This window comes from Callorhinus ursinus, unplaced genomic scaffold (assembly GCF_003265705.2).
Source record: "Callorhinus ursinus isolate GAN/ISIS: 27379988/994484 unplaced genomic scaffold, GSC_fseal_2.0 scaffold7, whole genome shotgun sequence".
NCBI classification, from domain to species: Eukaryota; Metazoa; Chordata; class Mammalia; order Carnivora; family Otariidae; genus Callorhinus; species Callorhinus ursinus.
The window spans coordinates 52,953,541-52,972,048 of NW_027397069.1; positions in this window are offsets into that span (position 1 = coordinate 52,953,541).

Genomic DNA, 18,508 nt, shown 5'->3' on the forward strand with positions numbered 1-18,508 from the left:
GGTACCTGCCACTTCTGTCCTGATGCTTTTTCTATTCCCATTCACCTGGTCCCCTCACAGCATGCTGCCTAGTGGAACTGAGTGGAAGCGTGTACCAAGTGCCTGAGATACACAGGGAGTTATATAACAAAGTGCATGAACAAGGAGCTACCTAATGAATGAATGAAATGAGCACGGCTGTGTATAACAAACAAGTGAAAGGAACAGGAAGGGGAAAGTTTGGAGGTCTCAGTGAGCGTAGAGAGCTAATAAAGGTGGAGGCAGGTACATGGGCTATGGCAGAATAATAAGATTGCTGAATTTAGAGCGTTTTATTTCCTTACATGTCCCTGTCTGCACATTAGTGAGTCAACTTCCATCATGTATTTGAAGAATTTTTTTTTTTTTGTCAAATTATTGTCTCAGGTCCCCTAAGATAAAGGTGGGGTCAGCATTCAAAAGAGCAAAGTATTCCTGTGATTTAAAAAATAAGCTATTTCCCAAGGAGAGATGGATATATCAAACTGTTCTGTGCATGTTCTACTTGACCATATTGATTCCTTGGATGGGTGTTTTCCCTAACAATAGTAGAGAAAGTGGCCCCAAGATTCCCAGAATCAATCATGGCAAATCTCAATAGTGTGTTATTCCAGGAAATGCTCTGATCTAACAAAGGATTCTTTCAAATGCAGTCTCGATTGCCTAAAATTTATACCTACCCAATGCCCTGGTACCTTCTGTGATTCTGTGTCAGTGGTAATTTTCTTAACTTTATAAGCTTTATTATTAACAGAGCAAAATCCAAAGAGGAAGCAAAACAGGTACAGGGTACATCTCTCCTCTCATACTTCACAGAGTGTCCGTATAAATCACCTAGACAGTGACACATAATTACGAAACAGTATTTATAGCTAACCCCAAAGTATTCAATCCAGTTTATGGATTAGGCTCTTCTGCCCCATTACTTTACCTATTTTCTTTCCATTTCAGTGTTTCTCATCATCCCCAAATATTAGATTAGCAAGAAACAAAAACAAAACTCAAACTAGTCTGTGAAGAACTTAAGAGTGTCAAGGAAGATGGTTGGTAAGGATTGAAGCAATTGACATCTTTGGATTAGCATAAATTTCTACCATCCATGTTTTCCCTCTGTTCATCTGTGTTTGCTAGCATAGTCGTGCCTTCCAGATTCTCCACAAAGTGAGTGCTTACACATAAGTCTCTTCTCCATTTCTAGGGTGAGGCCATGGTGAAATGACATGACTTGATATGCAAAATGACAGTGGGGCTAGTTCCACAAGAAAGCCAGAGGAACAAGAATGGACCCATGCACTGCAATCCCAAGGCCCACAGATTGTATGAAAACCACACCCAAAATCAAAATGTACCCCATCCCAATCTGCTGAAATGCCCTGAAGGCTTCCATCAAGAGACCTTTCCAGGGGGAACATCTAGAATATGTCACTCAAGGTGTGTCAATAGCCTCCTCCCCTCCTTGGGAAGGACAGCACATTTTTTATTTAAAATTTAAAATATTTCATCTTTCCTGTTTCTTTCTTTAGCATTTTCTGGCAAGTGGATCTGAGGGTGAACTTTAAAGTGTGATTTGATTACTGATACTTTCTTGGATTTTTACACTGGTTTCCAGACATTGCTTTGTTCTGTTGCCCTGTGTCCTCTGAGTCTACAGAGTGGTGATCTGGACCTGACTCACTTGCTATGTAGGGGAGGACAAAAATGATGGTCATAATAACTGCCTTTTGGCATTTCCCAAGAATTTGTCATTTATAAGGTACTGTGCCAAGTTCTTTGTGGTTTATTATATGAGCTGATTACAGTAAGACACAACCAGGAAACAGTGCTATTTTTCTCCCATTACTGGCATGCTCCATCAAAGCTTCCTGTCCCCTCCCAGACAACATCTCAGGCAGCCCTGGTCACTTTAATTCACTTTAAGACTCTCTCTCAGGTATTAAAAAATTCAGTAGAATCGTCTCAAACAGCAATATCATATCTTATTTATAATTTCTTCCTTCTTCCTAATCCAGTTCTGGCCCATGGGTCAAATACCTACCATAGGTACCAGGGTACATGATCTGGTCTCTTATGCCTTTTCCACCTTTCATTTTCTATCTTTGCACACTTACAGACTCAGAGAGGCGGGGGGAAGGGGAGCAAACTACAGAAGATCTGCCCTGAGATCACCGTAGCCGGATATCAAGCCTTCAAGTAATATAGGTGCCCATCCTTCAGAGCCTCCCTGCCAGCTCTGAACTCAGCACTTCCCAGTTCTCTGAACTGGACCCTGGACAATCTGGGCCGCCTCTTTCAATCTCCCCCAACTCCTGTCGTCAGCAGTCCAGCCTCGACCTCCAGTTGCTGTTGTCTCCTTCCCATTGCAGGTAGCCTTTTGGGGAAGGATCCCTTGAAGATGGCTGAGGCCCTGTTAACTTCTACTGGTCATGGCCATGGGAACACAAACATCATTATTGACTGGCCCAGATGCAGTGTCCCCCTCCCCCCTCCCCATTCCCTACCTCTGTGGGCTGCTCCAGACAGCCTTACCGCTTCAGAACTCTCTAGGCAGGAGGTGGGCATCAGTCTTACTCTTGACTCCCAGGGACACATGAGATTTCCCAGACCTTTCTCCACGCCCTGTCCCAGTGTTAACACTGTCCCCCAGGCCTCTGCCAGGACTAAGAGACCAGCATCCCCTTGCGTAGGCACTGTCAGTCTCTATAGTGGTCCTCTTGGGAAGGGGAGAGGTGTTGGGAACATGCTGGAAAAAAAGCCAGAGTTCTCATTTGTATGGATTTCTTTCAATAAAATCCTTTCAAATGTCTTTTCTTTTTTTATAAGCAAAAATAGGTGAAGCAGGATGTTACTTGCTGGATCACATTTGTCATCTCTTCATAAGACTGGCTTAGATGTGTCTTTTACTTTGAGGTGTCTTTAGAATGTAAGGGTACTTACATCCTCTTCTAGATTCGGGTTTCACCCAAATTCCAAGAATTTCGCATTCCGTTTGACATTCTATTATTCATATACAACTCAGGTGCCCACTTCCCTTTACTGGTCATATTCTAGGTCTCACTAACATGCAAGGACAAGCATCCAGCTTTATACAGCTCTAAGCGTCCACTCAGGAGCAGCCTTCACCATCAAGGATTCATACGCCAGCCCTCCCAGCTCCCGCTGGGCAATTGCTCACAGTCCCAAAGGCCACATGTGGAAATCCCAAATGCATCTACCCAATAGAACGAAGCTTCCTCTTCAAGATGCGAGGCAGAAGGGGAACAAGATTCCCTTTTCTCCTTACTACCCCATCTTTCATCTCTCCAGAATGCTGTAACAGACTCTACTACATGAATTTCTTCATTAAAGGGTTAGGACAAATTTTTAAAGGTAACTACAACATGGGGAGAGGGAGAGGTTAATTCTCACCAACTATTCCCAGAGTCTAGAGGAAAAGTCCCCAAGGAAATCAGCCCCTCACAAGAGGATCTTAACCTGGTTGCCCTACCCTGAGGGTTCTGATTCCCTCTCTCCCAATCACTTCTTTTTTGTAAGCTTCCATCTATGAATTCCATCCACCTCTCAGTAAAAACACCCCTATGCACAGAGAGGAATCTAACTTCCTGGATCTTACCTAATAGAAATATCTGTTCCTTAAGTTTTATTAAAAAATATTTCAAACAATGATAAAACTCTAAAGAATCGTATACCAAATATTCATGCATCCTCTACCCAGCTTTATCAAATCTTAACACTTTGCTATATTTGCTTGAGATTCTTTTTCTTAAAAGGGAATAACATTTTACAAGTACAGTTGAATCCCCACAAACTCACCACCCCAAATCCCAGGCTCATTCCATACTCTATCCCCAACTGCCACTATGAGAAACTGCTCTACAGGATATTGTGTTCTGCCTCATATTTTTCCTTGAGCCTCAATCATTCAGGCTGGAGTCGCCTCAGATTTGCTTTCCATGATACCAGCAGGATTTCCATGCTCCTCAAAACAGTCTGGAGGAGGGAATAAAATCTGATGCCATTGTATAAAGTAGACACAGGGCCTTCCAGGCTGGATTTCCCTTACAGTTTCCCATTCATTGATTCATTTATTTGTCAGTAAGTGTATGTGCCAGGCACAGTTCTAGAGCCTGGGGACACAATAATGAACAAGACTGGCAAAGCCCCCGCATTTAAGGAACTTGCATTCGTATGCAGTAGGAAAGACAAAAAGATAAACCAATAGATCAGATAACATCAGATAATGGGTACGTGCTCTGTAGAAAAAGGGGAGAAAACCAGGATTGTAAGACAGAGAATGATGAGAAGCAAGTTGTCATTTAGCTAGGTGGGGTGGCCAGGTCCTGTCTCTGAGGAAGTGACAATAGACCTAGGACTTAGATGATGAGCCCGCTGTAGGAAGATCCGGGAGAGGAATATTCCAGGCAGAGGGGTCCACAAATGTCAAGTCATAGAGCCAGGAGTGAACTCAGAGTTCATGAAATGGAAGGACAACCTGTGTGCCCAGGGGCTGGAGGGCGGAGAAGACAGGCGGTGGAGGCTGCAGCAGAGCCTGGGTGGTTTGTGAGAAGAGGCACATGCAGTCAGTGCAGGTGGGGTCAGGGCTGGGGTGATGGGAACTAGCATCTAAACCTGGCTCAGAGTGGACATCTGCCCTTGCTGCCTCATAATTAGCAATAGAGCCCCTCTGAGCCCCTTTGACCCAGTAAGACATTGGTGGGGGGTAGAGTTTGGCTCATTTCCTGCTTGCCCCAGAACCTACACATCAAGAACTGGGCCTACATTTCAATCATTTTCCCAAGAGGCTCCTTAAATAGCTCATTCTGGGGGCCCTATTATACTTGTCCCAGAAGTCTCAGTTCTAGTTAGTCTCCATCTGAGAGAAGAACAGGATGGCCAGTCTTCTGAATATATATGCATTCCTTTATCTAATCCCCTAGCAACTCCATAACATGGGTTACCACTAACTGTGTTTTTCAGGCAAGCCATCTGAGTCTCAAAGTTTCATCAACTCCCAGCAGGGTACATAGAAAGGAAAGGGGCCCTGTGAGGCAGTGATACAAAAAAAAGTGGCATTCATTCACAGGCTGAAATACTTTTAGAATCATACCCATAGCAGGGAGATATTGCTAGAAAATACAGAAATGGACATTTTCTCATGGACCAGTTTTCTCCCTACTAAGCAAATAAGTACAGGAAAAGCCCAAGGCCTTTGGGTAGATAAAATGTTTCTGTTCCTGCTTATCTCACTTTTAGGTTTCTTGCTACAGGAAAGGGGGGTGGGGTTGCCACGAAAAGGGAGTCCTTGTCCTTCTAAACAAGGAGAAATCACACTTTGCCTGGAAATTTGTGAAGAAACACTTGTTAGTCCTCAACCATGAGTTTTCATCATTATACACATAAAATATAATCACCATTTCTTAAACTCTTGCTAAGTTCTTGGCAGGCATTATGGTGGAGAGTCTCAGAATGCTGCCAAGTGGGCATTATTAACACCATTTTACAGAAAATAACCCAAGCTGTCTTTTAGCTATGGGCAAGATGCTCAGCCTGCTCTGCTTTGCATGATTATCTTGCATTTCATGCAATGACACCCAAACCCTTAGGCACCTTTATCCCCATGTGATAGGCACACAGGCTAAGGCTCAAATATGGAAAGTAGTCATCTGTAATATGCAAGGCTTTGGAGGCAGGCATCCTGGTTTGAATGCACTGGCTAAACGGACATCTAAGTTACTGAAATCTCTCCAAGCCTTATTTTTCTCCCCCATAAAATGGGCAAGGGCAGTTCCTCAGAGCAGAACATCTCAGACATCCATGATCACACAAATTGCCTAGGATCCTAGTAAAATGCAGGCTCTGATTCAGGGGATCTGGAGCAGGGCCTGAAGGCTGCATTTCTCACAGGTTCCTAGTAATGCCCATGCTGCTGGTCTGCGGACCACATTTTGAGGAGCAAAGCTTTACAGGGTTTTGGTTTTAAGACCTAAATGAGATTTGACTCACATAACACAGTGCCTGACACATAGTAAGCATTCAATAACTATTAGCTGATATTATTATTATTAGTCAGTTCTAAATTATTGGGTGACTCAAAGTTAGTGGTTGGATAGTCTATAAGATCTTCTTTATACTGTTCTAAAAAGTTCTTGAAAGAGGGGCACCTGGGTGGCTCAGTCAGTTAAGTGTCTGCCTTCTGCTCAGGTCATGATCCCAGGGTCCTGAGATCGAGCCCATGTTGGGCTCTCTGCTGAGCAGAGAACCTGCTTCTCCCTCTGCCCCTACCCCGCCACTCCAGCTCATGTGCTCGAGCTCTCTCTCACAAAAATAAGTAAATAAAATCTTTAAAAAAAGTTCTTGAAAGAGGATGGTAATGGGCAGAGCAGTGTGGCATAATGAAAAGAACACAGGAGTTAAGGTAAAAAAATCTGGATTTGAATCCTTGTGTCACCCTTTGGACAAGTCCTGAAACCTAATAAGATCTTTTTTTTAGGGCACCTGGGTGGCTCAGATGGTTAAACGTCTGCCTTCGGCTCAGGTCATGGTCCCAGGGTCCTGGGATCGAGTCCCGCATCGGGCTCCCTGCTCCTTGGGAGCCTGCTTCTCCCTCTGCTTCTCTCTCTCTCTCTCTCTCTCCCTCTGTCTCTCATGAATAAATAAATAAAATCTTAAAAAAAAGATCTTTTTTTTATTATTTTATTATGTTAATCACCATACATCATTAGTTTTTGATGTAGTGTAACCTCATAAGATCTTTTAGGATAATAATAGAACTAGTTGACAGAACTGTTGTCAGTGTAACAGTATATAGGAAAGTTCTCGAAAGTAAGCACTCAGGTACTATGTGTGCAAGGTAGAAGGTAGTCTGATTCTATACAAATGTAAACATTTTCCAGCCACTGGCCCCACACCAACCTCCCTCCAGGATGTCAAAACTGCTGGTGTCTTTGATGTCAGGAGGCACAGAGGGTAACTCTGCCCAATCTTTGATGTCTGGTGGGAGAAATAGGTACAAGCCATTTTAGAGGCTGCCTCTACCGCATATGCATAAGGTCAAGGAAGAGGAGGAGAGCCTTTAAGAGAGAAAATTGTAAAGGAGAGATAAAAACCCTGACCAGTTGACCTGACCCTCAGCCTACACTATATCCCCTGCACCATGCTGCCTCCTATAAGTCACGCTGAAATAGTTGGCTCATGCACAATGGTAGCAAATACTGAAGGCAATAAGGGGCTGGCCCCAGATCTCAGGTCCCACTCTCAGAGAAATAAGACCTTGAGAGCTAAATTCAGGTTGGGGCCTGGGGAAAGCAACCTAGGAAGACATCTGCCTGATTTCCATTTAGGTTTAAGGTAGAGTGGGGGAAGGACAGGTACCCACGTGCAGATATGACTTGGCACCTTCAGAGTTGCCCTGTGGTCCATGTGGGACACTTGGGAATCAGAAGTAACAGTCAGACCGATAGATTTCTCAAGGTTTATGGGATGGTTCCCAGTGCTATCATTTGAAGGTCTTTCCATCAAACATGGCAGGCAACCTAGCAGAAAAGATAGGTCATGTTTACAAGTTAACAGTTTTCTAGAACAAACGGTGGACATGTGATATGTAATTATATATTTGGTTCTATAAAAAGATGGCTACCATCTTGAGCAAAGAAACCAATATTAGAGTTTCAAATGTGAGGCTGGGTTCAGATTCCAACCTATATTGCTAGTTAATACAGTAAAGCTCAATGATTAACAGCATGGCCTGGTAGCGGGTAAAGATTTGGAGGTAGGCAGCCCTCATGGGTCAGACAAAAGGAGTTCAAATCCTGACTCAGTTTCTTTCTAGCTATGTGATCTTAGACAAGTTAATTAAGCCCTCTGGGCCTTACTTCCTTGTTCATAAAAATGAGGCTAACAACAAAAACTACCTCACAGCATTGTTGGGATTAAATGAGTTGGTATCTGTAAAGTGCTTAGAATAGTAAATAGGCACAGTAAGCACCAAATAAACAAGCTATAATTGTTGGATGACCTTAACAAATCAATTGACCTCTCTAAGTCACTTTTCCTCAGCTGTAACAGAATAAGAGTGGAGTGGAAAGAAACAATGTATGTGGAAGTATTCTGAAAAATTAAGAGTTAGATAGACTGTAAAATGATACAATTTTTATTATTACAAAGGGGATTTTTAATTTTGTGCCACACTTCTATTCAGTAATTGGGAGCCTCTGCGTGCACTGTCTCTGGAATGAATATTCTGTGATTTCTCCAAATGTCTGACATCTCCTCCAAGACCTCGACCTGCCAGGAGCTCTCATTCTAACACATTCAGAGGTCATTGGGAGGGGGAATTAATTAATACAAATTTGAAAAGCACATGAACTCTAAGTTAACCCACTGCTTGGAGCAGGAACCAACCTGTGACAAAATAAATCCCTCCCAAAGTGTAACCCCTATTTTTAACAAATTTTCTTTGTCCTCTACACAAGTCCAAATCCTTGACAGGCACCAAATATCAGAGTGAGAGAGCTACTGAGCTCAGGCTTTGGATCTGCACTAGCCTTTGAAGTCACCGATTTAATAAAAGAGTGACTCTAAGTGGGCTGAGTCCTTTGTACACAGTGTCCTTGATGTAGAAAGGTGATTCTGCTGACCCACCGTGGGCAGGGGAGCTTATTCTTCTCGTAGAGATGATGATGGATTTATACCACTTCTTCCACACTGGGGACCACCCCACCCAAGTGATCAAATAATACGTGTCCACAAAAATACCAAGCAGCAGTCTGGGTGGAGTCCTCAGTTCTTCTCCAAGAAGGAAGGCTGTCTTTCATCATCTAATCTCAGAAGTGACATACCAGCCCCTCTGCCTGATGCCATTAGCCACACAAAGCAACCCTGGTACAGTGTGAGCAGTGAGGACCCGAAGGTGTGAACACCGGGAGCTGGGGACCATCGAGGGCCACCTTGGAGACCTGACAGGTTCCCAGCAGAATTAGTTCTTAAATGTAAAGGTCCTAGAACAGTATCAGTACCCAGTGTAAGCACTCAGTAAAGTGTTAGCTATCACCATTGTGGTGGTGGTGGTAGTGCTGTTGTTGCTGCTGTTGAGAGCATTAAGGGTTCAGCTGATGACCATGAAATGGAAACACCAACCAAACTGCCCAAAAAAATTAACCCCAGGGGCACCTGGGTGGCTCAGTCGGTTAAGTGTCTGCCTTCACTTCAGGTCATGATCCCAGAATCCTGGGATCAAGCCCCACGTTGGGCTCTCAGCTCAGCCGGGAGCCTGCTTCTCCCTCTCCCCCCTGCTTGTGCATGCTCTCTCTCAAATAAATAAATAAAATCTTAAAAAAAAAAAATCAACCCCAGCCCTGGCCTCATTAACAACTTGCTCTACCAGTCTACATACGATTTTTTCTGCAACTTTGCCCATCAGTTTCTTTACTTTTCAAATGTGCTCCGAGAACACAAACCTTAAAAGGAAGTCCCTTCCTCCCCTGATCAGTTGGGAAGTTTACAAATACACGTATCAGAATATCCAGAATAACTCTTGAGGAGTTTTAATTCTTTCACATAACAAGAAATCTGAAAAAAGGCAGTGCCAAGGTTGGCTCAAGGACTCAATGTGTCATCAAGGATCAGGACTTATCTCCCCCACCTGCCATTTTTGGTGCATGAGTAGAGGGTCTCTTTGTGACAGCAATTGGGCTATAGTGGACTTAATCACAACTCAGTGCAAAGGAAGGAGGGGAGGGGGCCAGAGTCACGTGGGCTGTCAGAGAACTTTCCTGATATGTCTCTGCATTGTTTTTTTTTCAATTTTTTTTTAAATCCAGGAGGAAACCTTCTTCCCGAAGCTTCCCCACTGACTTTCCCTTGCATCTCATTAACCATATGTCAGTCACATGCCCTCCCCTAGCTGCAAGGGAGACCAGAAATTTGATATTTTCTGAGATGGTGGCCTCAGCAGAGCCATCCTGGAAGAACGGGGTGGGACCTGGCTATTGGGGCACTAACCAAGAGACCCTGCCATCCTCCTTCATGCTGGTTCTCTCATTTGAGAAAATTTACTATCATTCTTTCTACCTAGAATAGAAATATGCATGAACCAGGAAGGCTGTGAACCAAGCAATTCATCCAAAATGATTAGGTCTTGTTTACCTCAGCATCATCCAGAAATAAAGTATTGCACAGAACTAAATTTTGCAGATAAGCCTTCTCCAAAAGTGCCAAAGCTTACTGTGTTTTCACCATTCCTATGACAATCTTTACTAAAATCCTTTACTTCTATGTCTTTTTGGTAGTGTGTCTGAAAGTAATTTGACACATACTGAATGGCAGAACTGCCATTATGGGTACCAATTACTGCACTGGGCATAAACATTCTAATACCCCAAGAGAATCCTTTTGCTCCACACCAAACGCCCCTATCTTGCTCAACCCACCCCAGGTAGGATATACACTGTACCTCAAAATATCTACAGCTTCTGTGGAAGTACCTCCTGCCTTGTTTTCTGCTGTCACTTCTAATTCCCCAGAACTTCAAATGATAGTACCTATGACTGCACTTTAATCAATGCCCAAGATTTTGGGCATCATGGAAGAGGACCAGGGTAAAGCCAAAGGAGTCTGGGCCTTCCCTGCAGGGACACAGCAGTGACAAGCCTGCCTCACAGATGGTTTGGAAGCACGGGGCCTGCAATGAAGGACAGGTCTGAGTTGGGAAGCATGGGGAGGAGTCACCACTGCTATAAGGCCCCTGGGTGCCAGGGGAGTGCAAGAGGTCTGAGGCAAGACCTTGAATTCTCTCCATGGTGTTGGACAGGACAATGAACTAGCACCACGACATCTTGGACCTAAGGGCTTTGGGGACTCAGTTCCTTGTTTGGCAATTGCTTCCAAAGTTTGAAATGCTCCTGTCTTGGGAGACATGCAAGGCTAGCTTTGGCAATTCCTTGTGTTTTTGACTCCTAGGGTGGAAGTCCCGTCCCAAGATTAAAACCCTCTGTGCTTCACATGCTCTAACTGTTCTAAGTGATGTGCAAGAGGCAAAAGGAAATTAAGTCTGTTGTGAGTTCTCACTAGTTAGGGTGAGCATATGGGTTAGTCATCGCTCAACTGGTGTTTTTCACACCTGGACTGGTGAAATGGTCTTCACTGTCATGCAGGGTTTCGATCTGCAAGGCAAGTACCTGGTCCAGTTGTTGCTACCTCCCTATGCTTTCTCCCTACAAATCAGAGAAGAACTGTGTGGGATCTAGGATTTCACCCAGACAGGGTTTAACTAAGCATGGGTTAGCACATAATTAACCAAACTGAACTTTGGTTATAAAAATAATGTCATTCATTAATCACATATAATCGATCTTCATTATTCATGGATTCTATGTTTACAAGTTTACCTACTTGCTAAAATTTATTTGTAACCCCAAAATCAATATTTGTGGAGCTTTTGTGATCATTTAGGAAAATGTGCAGAGTGGCAAAAACTTTGAATCACTTGATGCACATGTTCCCAGCCAAGGTAGAACAAGCTGGTGCTCCACCTTCTTATTCCAGTTCCCATACTGGAAATAGGTATCCTTTCTGCTGTCTAGTTAGTGCCACACTTGTGAATTTTTGGGTTAAAATGGCTCCCAATCACTGGGGTGCTGAAGTGCTGTCTAGTGTTCCTAAGCACAGGAGACTATGATGTGCCTTACGCAGAAAACATGTGTGTTAAAGAAGCTTCATTCAGGCATGAGTTACAATGCTGTTGGCCATAGTTCAATGTTCAATAATCAACCGTCTGTTTTAAATGTCTTTAAACAGACACACACATACCACAAGGTTATGTACTGATCTGTTAATGAAAATATTGTGACCAGAGGCTTGCAGGAACTTATCCTGCATTTTCCCAACAGCAATGGTTCATTATTTGCTAACTCTGTGTTCACAGAGACTTTATGGAACATAACTACATGAATCATGAGAACTCACTCTGTTGTGAATGTTATATTTTAAAGCAAATCCTGATAAAGCCAAAGCTAGGTACAATTGTTATAGTTCTTCATTAAACTCACCTTAAATGTTTACCTTGTGTCTGGACCTTTCATAATACCAGAAGCTCTCTGAACATCAACACGCCTCCAATTCTCAAATATGCATTTGTGGTAACAACAGTTTGACTTATTCCTGCTATAGACCCCTTCAGAATAAATTAAGACCTCTTCTATCCGGCAAAACTAATAGAAGTACTATAAACAGAGTCCTATCTGTCATATAGAACAAAGTAAGATTGTAATTTATTAGTAACTAGAAGGAGATCAAATTAAAGTTCTCAGTCCTTGCGTGAATTAAGAAAGTCCCCACAAGCCTTAAGAAAGGCACAAATGACTACACTCATAGGCAAAGGTGCTTCAGGGGATGATATTTTCCATTTCCCAATTTTATTATGGCATCTCTCACAGCAATCTCCATGGTAGATGAAAAATCCAGCCAAGGACAGAGAAAGGAGAGGGGAGACCTATATTCTCCTCTAAAATTAACCTAGAAATACCTTTAGAGTCATTACTCTAAGAAAACAGATTCACGACTTTTTATTATCCACTTTAAAATTTATAGCATCATAGTTGAAGCCTTATTCATTGTGCTAGGTTATACTATAACAGCCTACCAAGCTCTCCCTCTGCCTTACTCACCTCATGCCTTCAACTCTTCACAACCCCAGATTGATTTCCATCATGTAAGCTCCCCAAAGTTCTCACAATAAAGTCCAAAATCCACAGTCTGGCACTCAAGGCCACCTGAAATTTAGTTTAAATCTCATTTGCCTTCCCTACATCCACTTTCCAGAACACAGCCTCTTCTCCAACCTACTTAGTTGGCTCCCTTATTCCACATGTAACTTGTTTCTGCTCAGCATAGGGATGGAGGGGCTAAGCTGAGACTCTAGAGCTAGACTGGGCTGAGTTTAAATCCTGATTCAGTCACTTACAATGTAACTTTGGGCAAAAATCCCTCAATGCCCTCATTTTTAAAATAAGGTTAATAAAAACATCTATCTCAGAGATATGTTCTGACAACTAAATGTTATTATGCATGAAAAGTATCCAGCAGGACCCTAGTACATTAAAGGTAATGAATAAATATTAATATAAAAAAATAAGCATTATGGAGTCCCTCTTCCATGTTTTCACCTCATGACCTTGAAATATTGTTCTTCCTATATCTGTTCTCCTTCCCAACTCCCAAATTTTACCTTTCTTCACAGCTTTGATCGATGGAGTAAGTTTCACGTCTTGAGGTCAAGGGTGGGGAGGATGAAAACGGAAGAGTGAGGAGGGTACACTTGCCTGGTTTCCTGGGGAAAGTGGAAATAGAAGCTCTAATGTTCTACACTTGGCAATATTTTTCTGTAAAAGGTCACAAAGTAAATGTTTTAAGCTTTGTACGCTACTCAGCTCCTATCACAACTATTCAACTCTGCTGTTATAGCACAACGGCACCTATAAAAATGAATGGCTGTGTTCCAAAAAAAACTGTATTTACAAAAACAGGCAGCAACAACTCAACAGAAACATAAACAACCTGATCCAAAAATGGGCAAAGACCTGAATAGACATTTCTCCAAAAGAAATATACCAATAGCCATAGAAAAAATGCTCAACAAAAGTAATCATTAGGAAAATTCAAATCAAAGCCATGATATACCACTTTATACACATTATGATGGCTATAATTTAAAAAATTAATTTAAAATAAAATGGAATATAGCAAATATTGGCAAAGATGCGGCAAACCCCCATGCATTGCTCATGGTAATGTAAAATAATGCAGCCACTGTGGAAAACAGTATGATGCTTCCTCAAAAAAAGTTAAACATAGAATTACCATATGAGCAATTCTCCTTCTGGGTATATACCCCCCAAAAACTAAAGTAAGGACCCAAACAGGTGTTTGTACACCAATGTTCATAGCAGCATTATTCACAATAGCCAGAAGGTGGGAACAACCCAAGTAAATAAATGTATTATATACACACAATGGAATATTATTCAGTCTTAAAAAAGGAAGGAGATTCTGACATGCTACAACATGGATGAAGTTTAAGGATGTCATGCTAAGTGAAATAAGCCAGGTACAAAAGGATAAATATTATATTATTCACTTATATAAGGTACCTAGAAAAAAGCAAATTCATAGCAATGGAAAGTAGAATAGTGATTACGAGGGGCTGCGGGAAGGGAGGAATGGAAGTTGAACAGCTACCAATTTTCTGATTGAGAAGATGAAAGAGTTCAGAAGATGGATGATAGTGATGGCAGCACAAAAATGGGAGTGGAATTAATGCCACTGAATTGTAAACATGGTTAAAATGGTAAAATGTAAGGAGGAGGAAAAGGTGATGGAGGAGTAGGGGACCCTATTCCAACTGGTCCCCGGAATTGAGCTGATATCTACCAGACCATTCTGAACACCCACAAAATCAGCCTGAGAAGTAAGAAGATAGATCTGGATCTCTACAGAATATCACAGGCAGTTGGTTTCGAGGTATGAAGCAGGGAGCCATGATTCCATGGGCAGATATCAGAGGATAATCGGCAGTGGGAGGAAGCCTGGCCATGGGGATCCTACACCGCTGGTAAGCGATAGCCTCCCGTGCTAGGGACAGGGCACAGACTCCCAGACCAGTAGCGACAAAGGACTTTAGGGCAGCCTCCCCCCCCACAGGATGGAAACCCAGAATGACAGGGCCGTGCCTATGACTGGGGGCAGCAGGCGGTTTTAGAAGCACCAAGGGCAGAGACAGGCCCTGACCTGGAAGCAAGGAATGGGAGTACTGCTGAGGAGCACACAACCCAGGACGCTGCAGTTTAAACTAAAGTCTGTAGTTAGAGACACAGAAGGACACTAGATCAGTCTTAAAGGGTCTATCCAACAAGAAGATCTAACAATTGTAAATATCTATGTCCCCAACATGGGAGCAGCCATCTACATAAGCCAACTGTTAACCAAAATAGTCATATTAATAACAATACGTTAATTGTAGGAGACCTCAATACTTTACTTTCAGCAATGGGCAGATCATCTAAGCAGAAAATCAACAAAGAAACAAAAGCTTTGAATGACACACTGGACCAGTTGGACCTCAGAGATATACACAGAACATTCCACCCTAAAACAACAGAATACTCATTCTTCTCAAGCGCACATGGAACTTTCTCCAGAAGACCACATACTGGGTCACAAATCAGGTCTCAATCTCATACCAAAAGATTGAGATTATTCCCTGCATATTCTTAGACCATAATGCTTTAAAACTGGAATTCAATCATAAGAAAAAATTTGGAAGAAATTCAAACACTTGGAAGCTACAGACCACTCTGCTCAACAATGTTTGGGTCAACCAAGAAATCAAGGAAGAACTTAAACAATTCATTGAAACCAATGAGAACGAAAACACATCAGTCCAAAACCTATGGGATACTGCAAAGGTGGTCCTAGGGGGGGAATACATAGCCATCCAAGCCTCACTCAAAAAAATAGAAAAATCCTGAATTCACCAACTAACTCTACCCCTTAAAGAACTAGAGAAAAAGCAACAAACAATGCCTAAGCCATGCATTAGAAGAGAAATAATAAGATTAGAGCAGAGATCAATGAATTAGAAACCAGAAACACAGTAGATCAGGTCAGCGAAACTAGAAGCTGGTTCTTTGAAAGAATAAGATCGATAAACCACTGGCCAGACTTATCCAAAAGAAGTGGGTGGATGGGTTAGCCCAGTGATGGGTATTAAGGATGGCACGTATTGCATGGAGCACTGGGTGTTATATGAAAACAATGAATCATGGATCACTACATCAAAAACTAATGATATATTGTATGGTGACTAACATAACATAATAAAATTAAACAAAAGGTAAAATGTATATTAGATCTACTTTACCACAAGAAAAGAAGTACAGAAAATAAAAAAGATTTTAAAGATAGACAGCATGCCAAATTTGTCCACAGGCCATCATCTGTGTATGTTAGTGAAGAAGCATATGGTAGTTAAAATAGGTTAGGTTATGCTGCACTAACAAAGAATCCCAGAAATTTCAGTAACTTAAAAATACAAAAGTTTGTCACTCGTACTATATGTCCAGTATGGATTGGCAGACCAGTTTTGTTTCCTGAGGTCACTGCATCTAGGTATGCCACCATTTCTCCATGATGCTTCAGGGCTCACCACTGGAAGGAATGGGCAGAGCTAGAGAGTCACACACCAGCAAATAAATGCTCTAGCCCTGAAGTGACACATGTTTCTTCTGCTCTCAATTCAATGGCAGTAATACCCAACTGCAAGGCAGCAGGAAAGTACAATTCTCCCATGTGTCTGGAAAGAGAGGAGCACTGTATTTGGGAGAATATTAGAAGTCTCTGTCAGAATAGATAACTTGCACAATGTACTAGGAACCCAAGATAATAAATTCAGGAACATATACATCTGTTTACCAGGGCTTATTCTAAGTTTTATAGTGGTTATGATAATGTATGTTCCATTTTAATAAAAAATGGTGAAAATATTTCTAAAATTTTTCACTATAGTATGTATGAGGAAATTTCAGAAGTGAATTATAATGCTTCAATCCCAGTAAAAACAGAGTAGCCACAAGGGCTTCTATAGGTTACCACCCACCTGAGAAGTTGGAAGGAAGGTTAGGGTCTCAGCAATTATAACACCCCTACAATACCAAACACATCTAGTTAGTGAAAAAGAGAAATAGTGACTTTAAAGTTGGAAATGCCTCAGGGAAGCAGGACATGAGTTGGAAGAATTATCTAGCAATCCCTTACAAATTAGTAAAATCCATACTCGAAGAATATTTTCAGAACTCACAGAAGAGCCATCATTAAAGACTAAATCTTACTGGCCTAGATATAAGACAAACTCTGAAACATAAAGTCTTATTTCCAAAATGATTTTTTAATTAGACAAATATATTCAGGCATATGAAATGCTCAGTTCCTTACCTGGTGATATGAAATCCTTCTAACTTACCCTCTACCTCTACCCTCTAACTAACCCACATCGCATTACTGCTATCATTATTTAAATAAAAATGCTTCCCTAGTTGCCCCCAGCACATTGCAGACATCTCTCCTGCTTATCCAAACTCCACAGAAATTGTCCCTCAAAAGTCCAGTCTTTTTGGAGAAAAGCATTTTTAAGCATCATATTAATAATATTTACAATAGAGAAACTATTTAACACTCCCCACTTTTCTAATCATCTTCTAGTATCTCCAAACCTTTCCCAGGAGGCCAGGTTTATGAGGTCTCTTGGAACAGAAGCTGCTGAGGTACCATGAAAACAGAGGGAGTTTGGCCCTGCCCTGAGCAGGCGGACTCCTGCCCAACAATCAAAGGCTGTTTTCTTTCTTTTTTTTTTTTCCCCTTAAAGAAAACTTCCTTTATTTTCATGCTAGCCTGGGCATATAATCAGACTTCTTCTCCCTGGTATTTCCAAAACGGAAGGCCAGGAGATGGGATGGGGTTGTTTAAGATCACACTCAGGGGAAGACTCGGGTGTGCAGAATGATTGGGGAGGGCTCCACACATGTCTGTTCACTGCACAGGCCTTGAAAACACACAGAAATTGATACCTCCATAGCTGTTCTTTTTAACCACAGATTTGCAATTCCAAGTCTCTCATTTCTGCCTTTCTCCCCTTGCCTCTTTTTCCTCTCCAATGAGCACCGCCCCCTCCTGCCTCCTTCCTAGCCTTATATTGTATTAAACTGAAAAAAACTGTCCATGTTATCTTCTAACAAAACCCCTATAATCTAAAGGAAGAGTTGCATCATCAAAAGTAACATCAAGATTTCTTCATAAGGAAGAGCCGAGGAGAGCATGAGTTCTTATCTCCTGACACCCACATCTATAAGGGGAGCTAATATTCCTACTCAAATAGCAAACTAAATGTCACTCAAACTTGAGGATGAGAAAGAAGAAAACACATCCTTGCTTCACCTCTAGCTGCATGGAACACAAGCATTGCGTGAAGGAACCATGGTTGGCTTGTTCTGCAGCAAACAAATCATAGTTTCAAAACCCCAACCCGGACTCCCCAAGAGGAATCACTTTCAAGCACGACAATACACTTCTCTGGGGCATATGACCAGCCCACCAGCCATCGGTCACCTTGTCTGTACTAGCTCAAAAGTTGGATAATGTATTGGTCTGGAAATGTCATGTGGGCTTTTTAACATTTGAGTTCTTAGCTGAACTGTACTTTGAAATAGCATGCTTAGAAGAATGAATGGATAAAGGAGATATTTTATATCCTGCGGAGACAGACGAGTGCAATTAGCTCAGCAGGCATACTTCTCTCTTCCACTTCTTCCCTTTCGAAACTCTGTCATCCAATATGGGTAACTATAAAGAGAATCAGTTTGCAAAATGAAGCTAATGGCTGAGTTGACAGCAGCATTTCCAATGGAATGCTGATAAAGTAAGTGTCGTTGCCTTGATACAGGATATC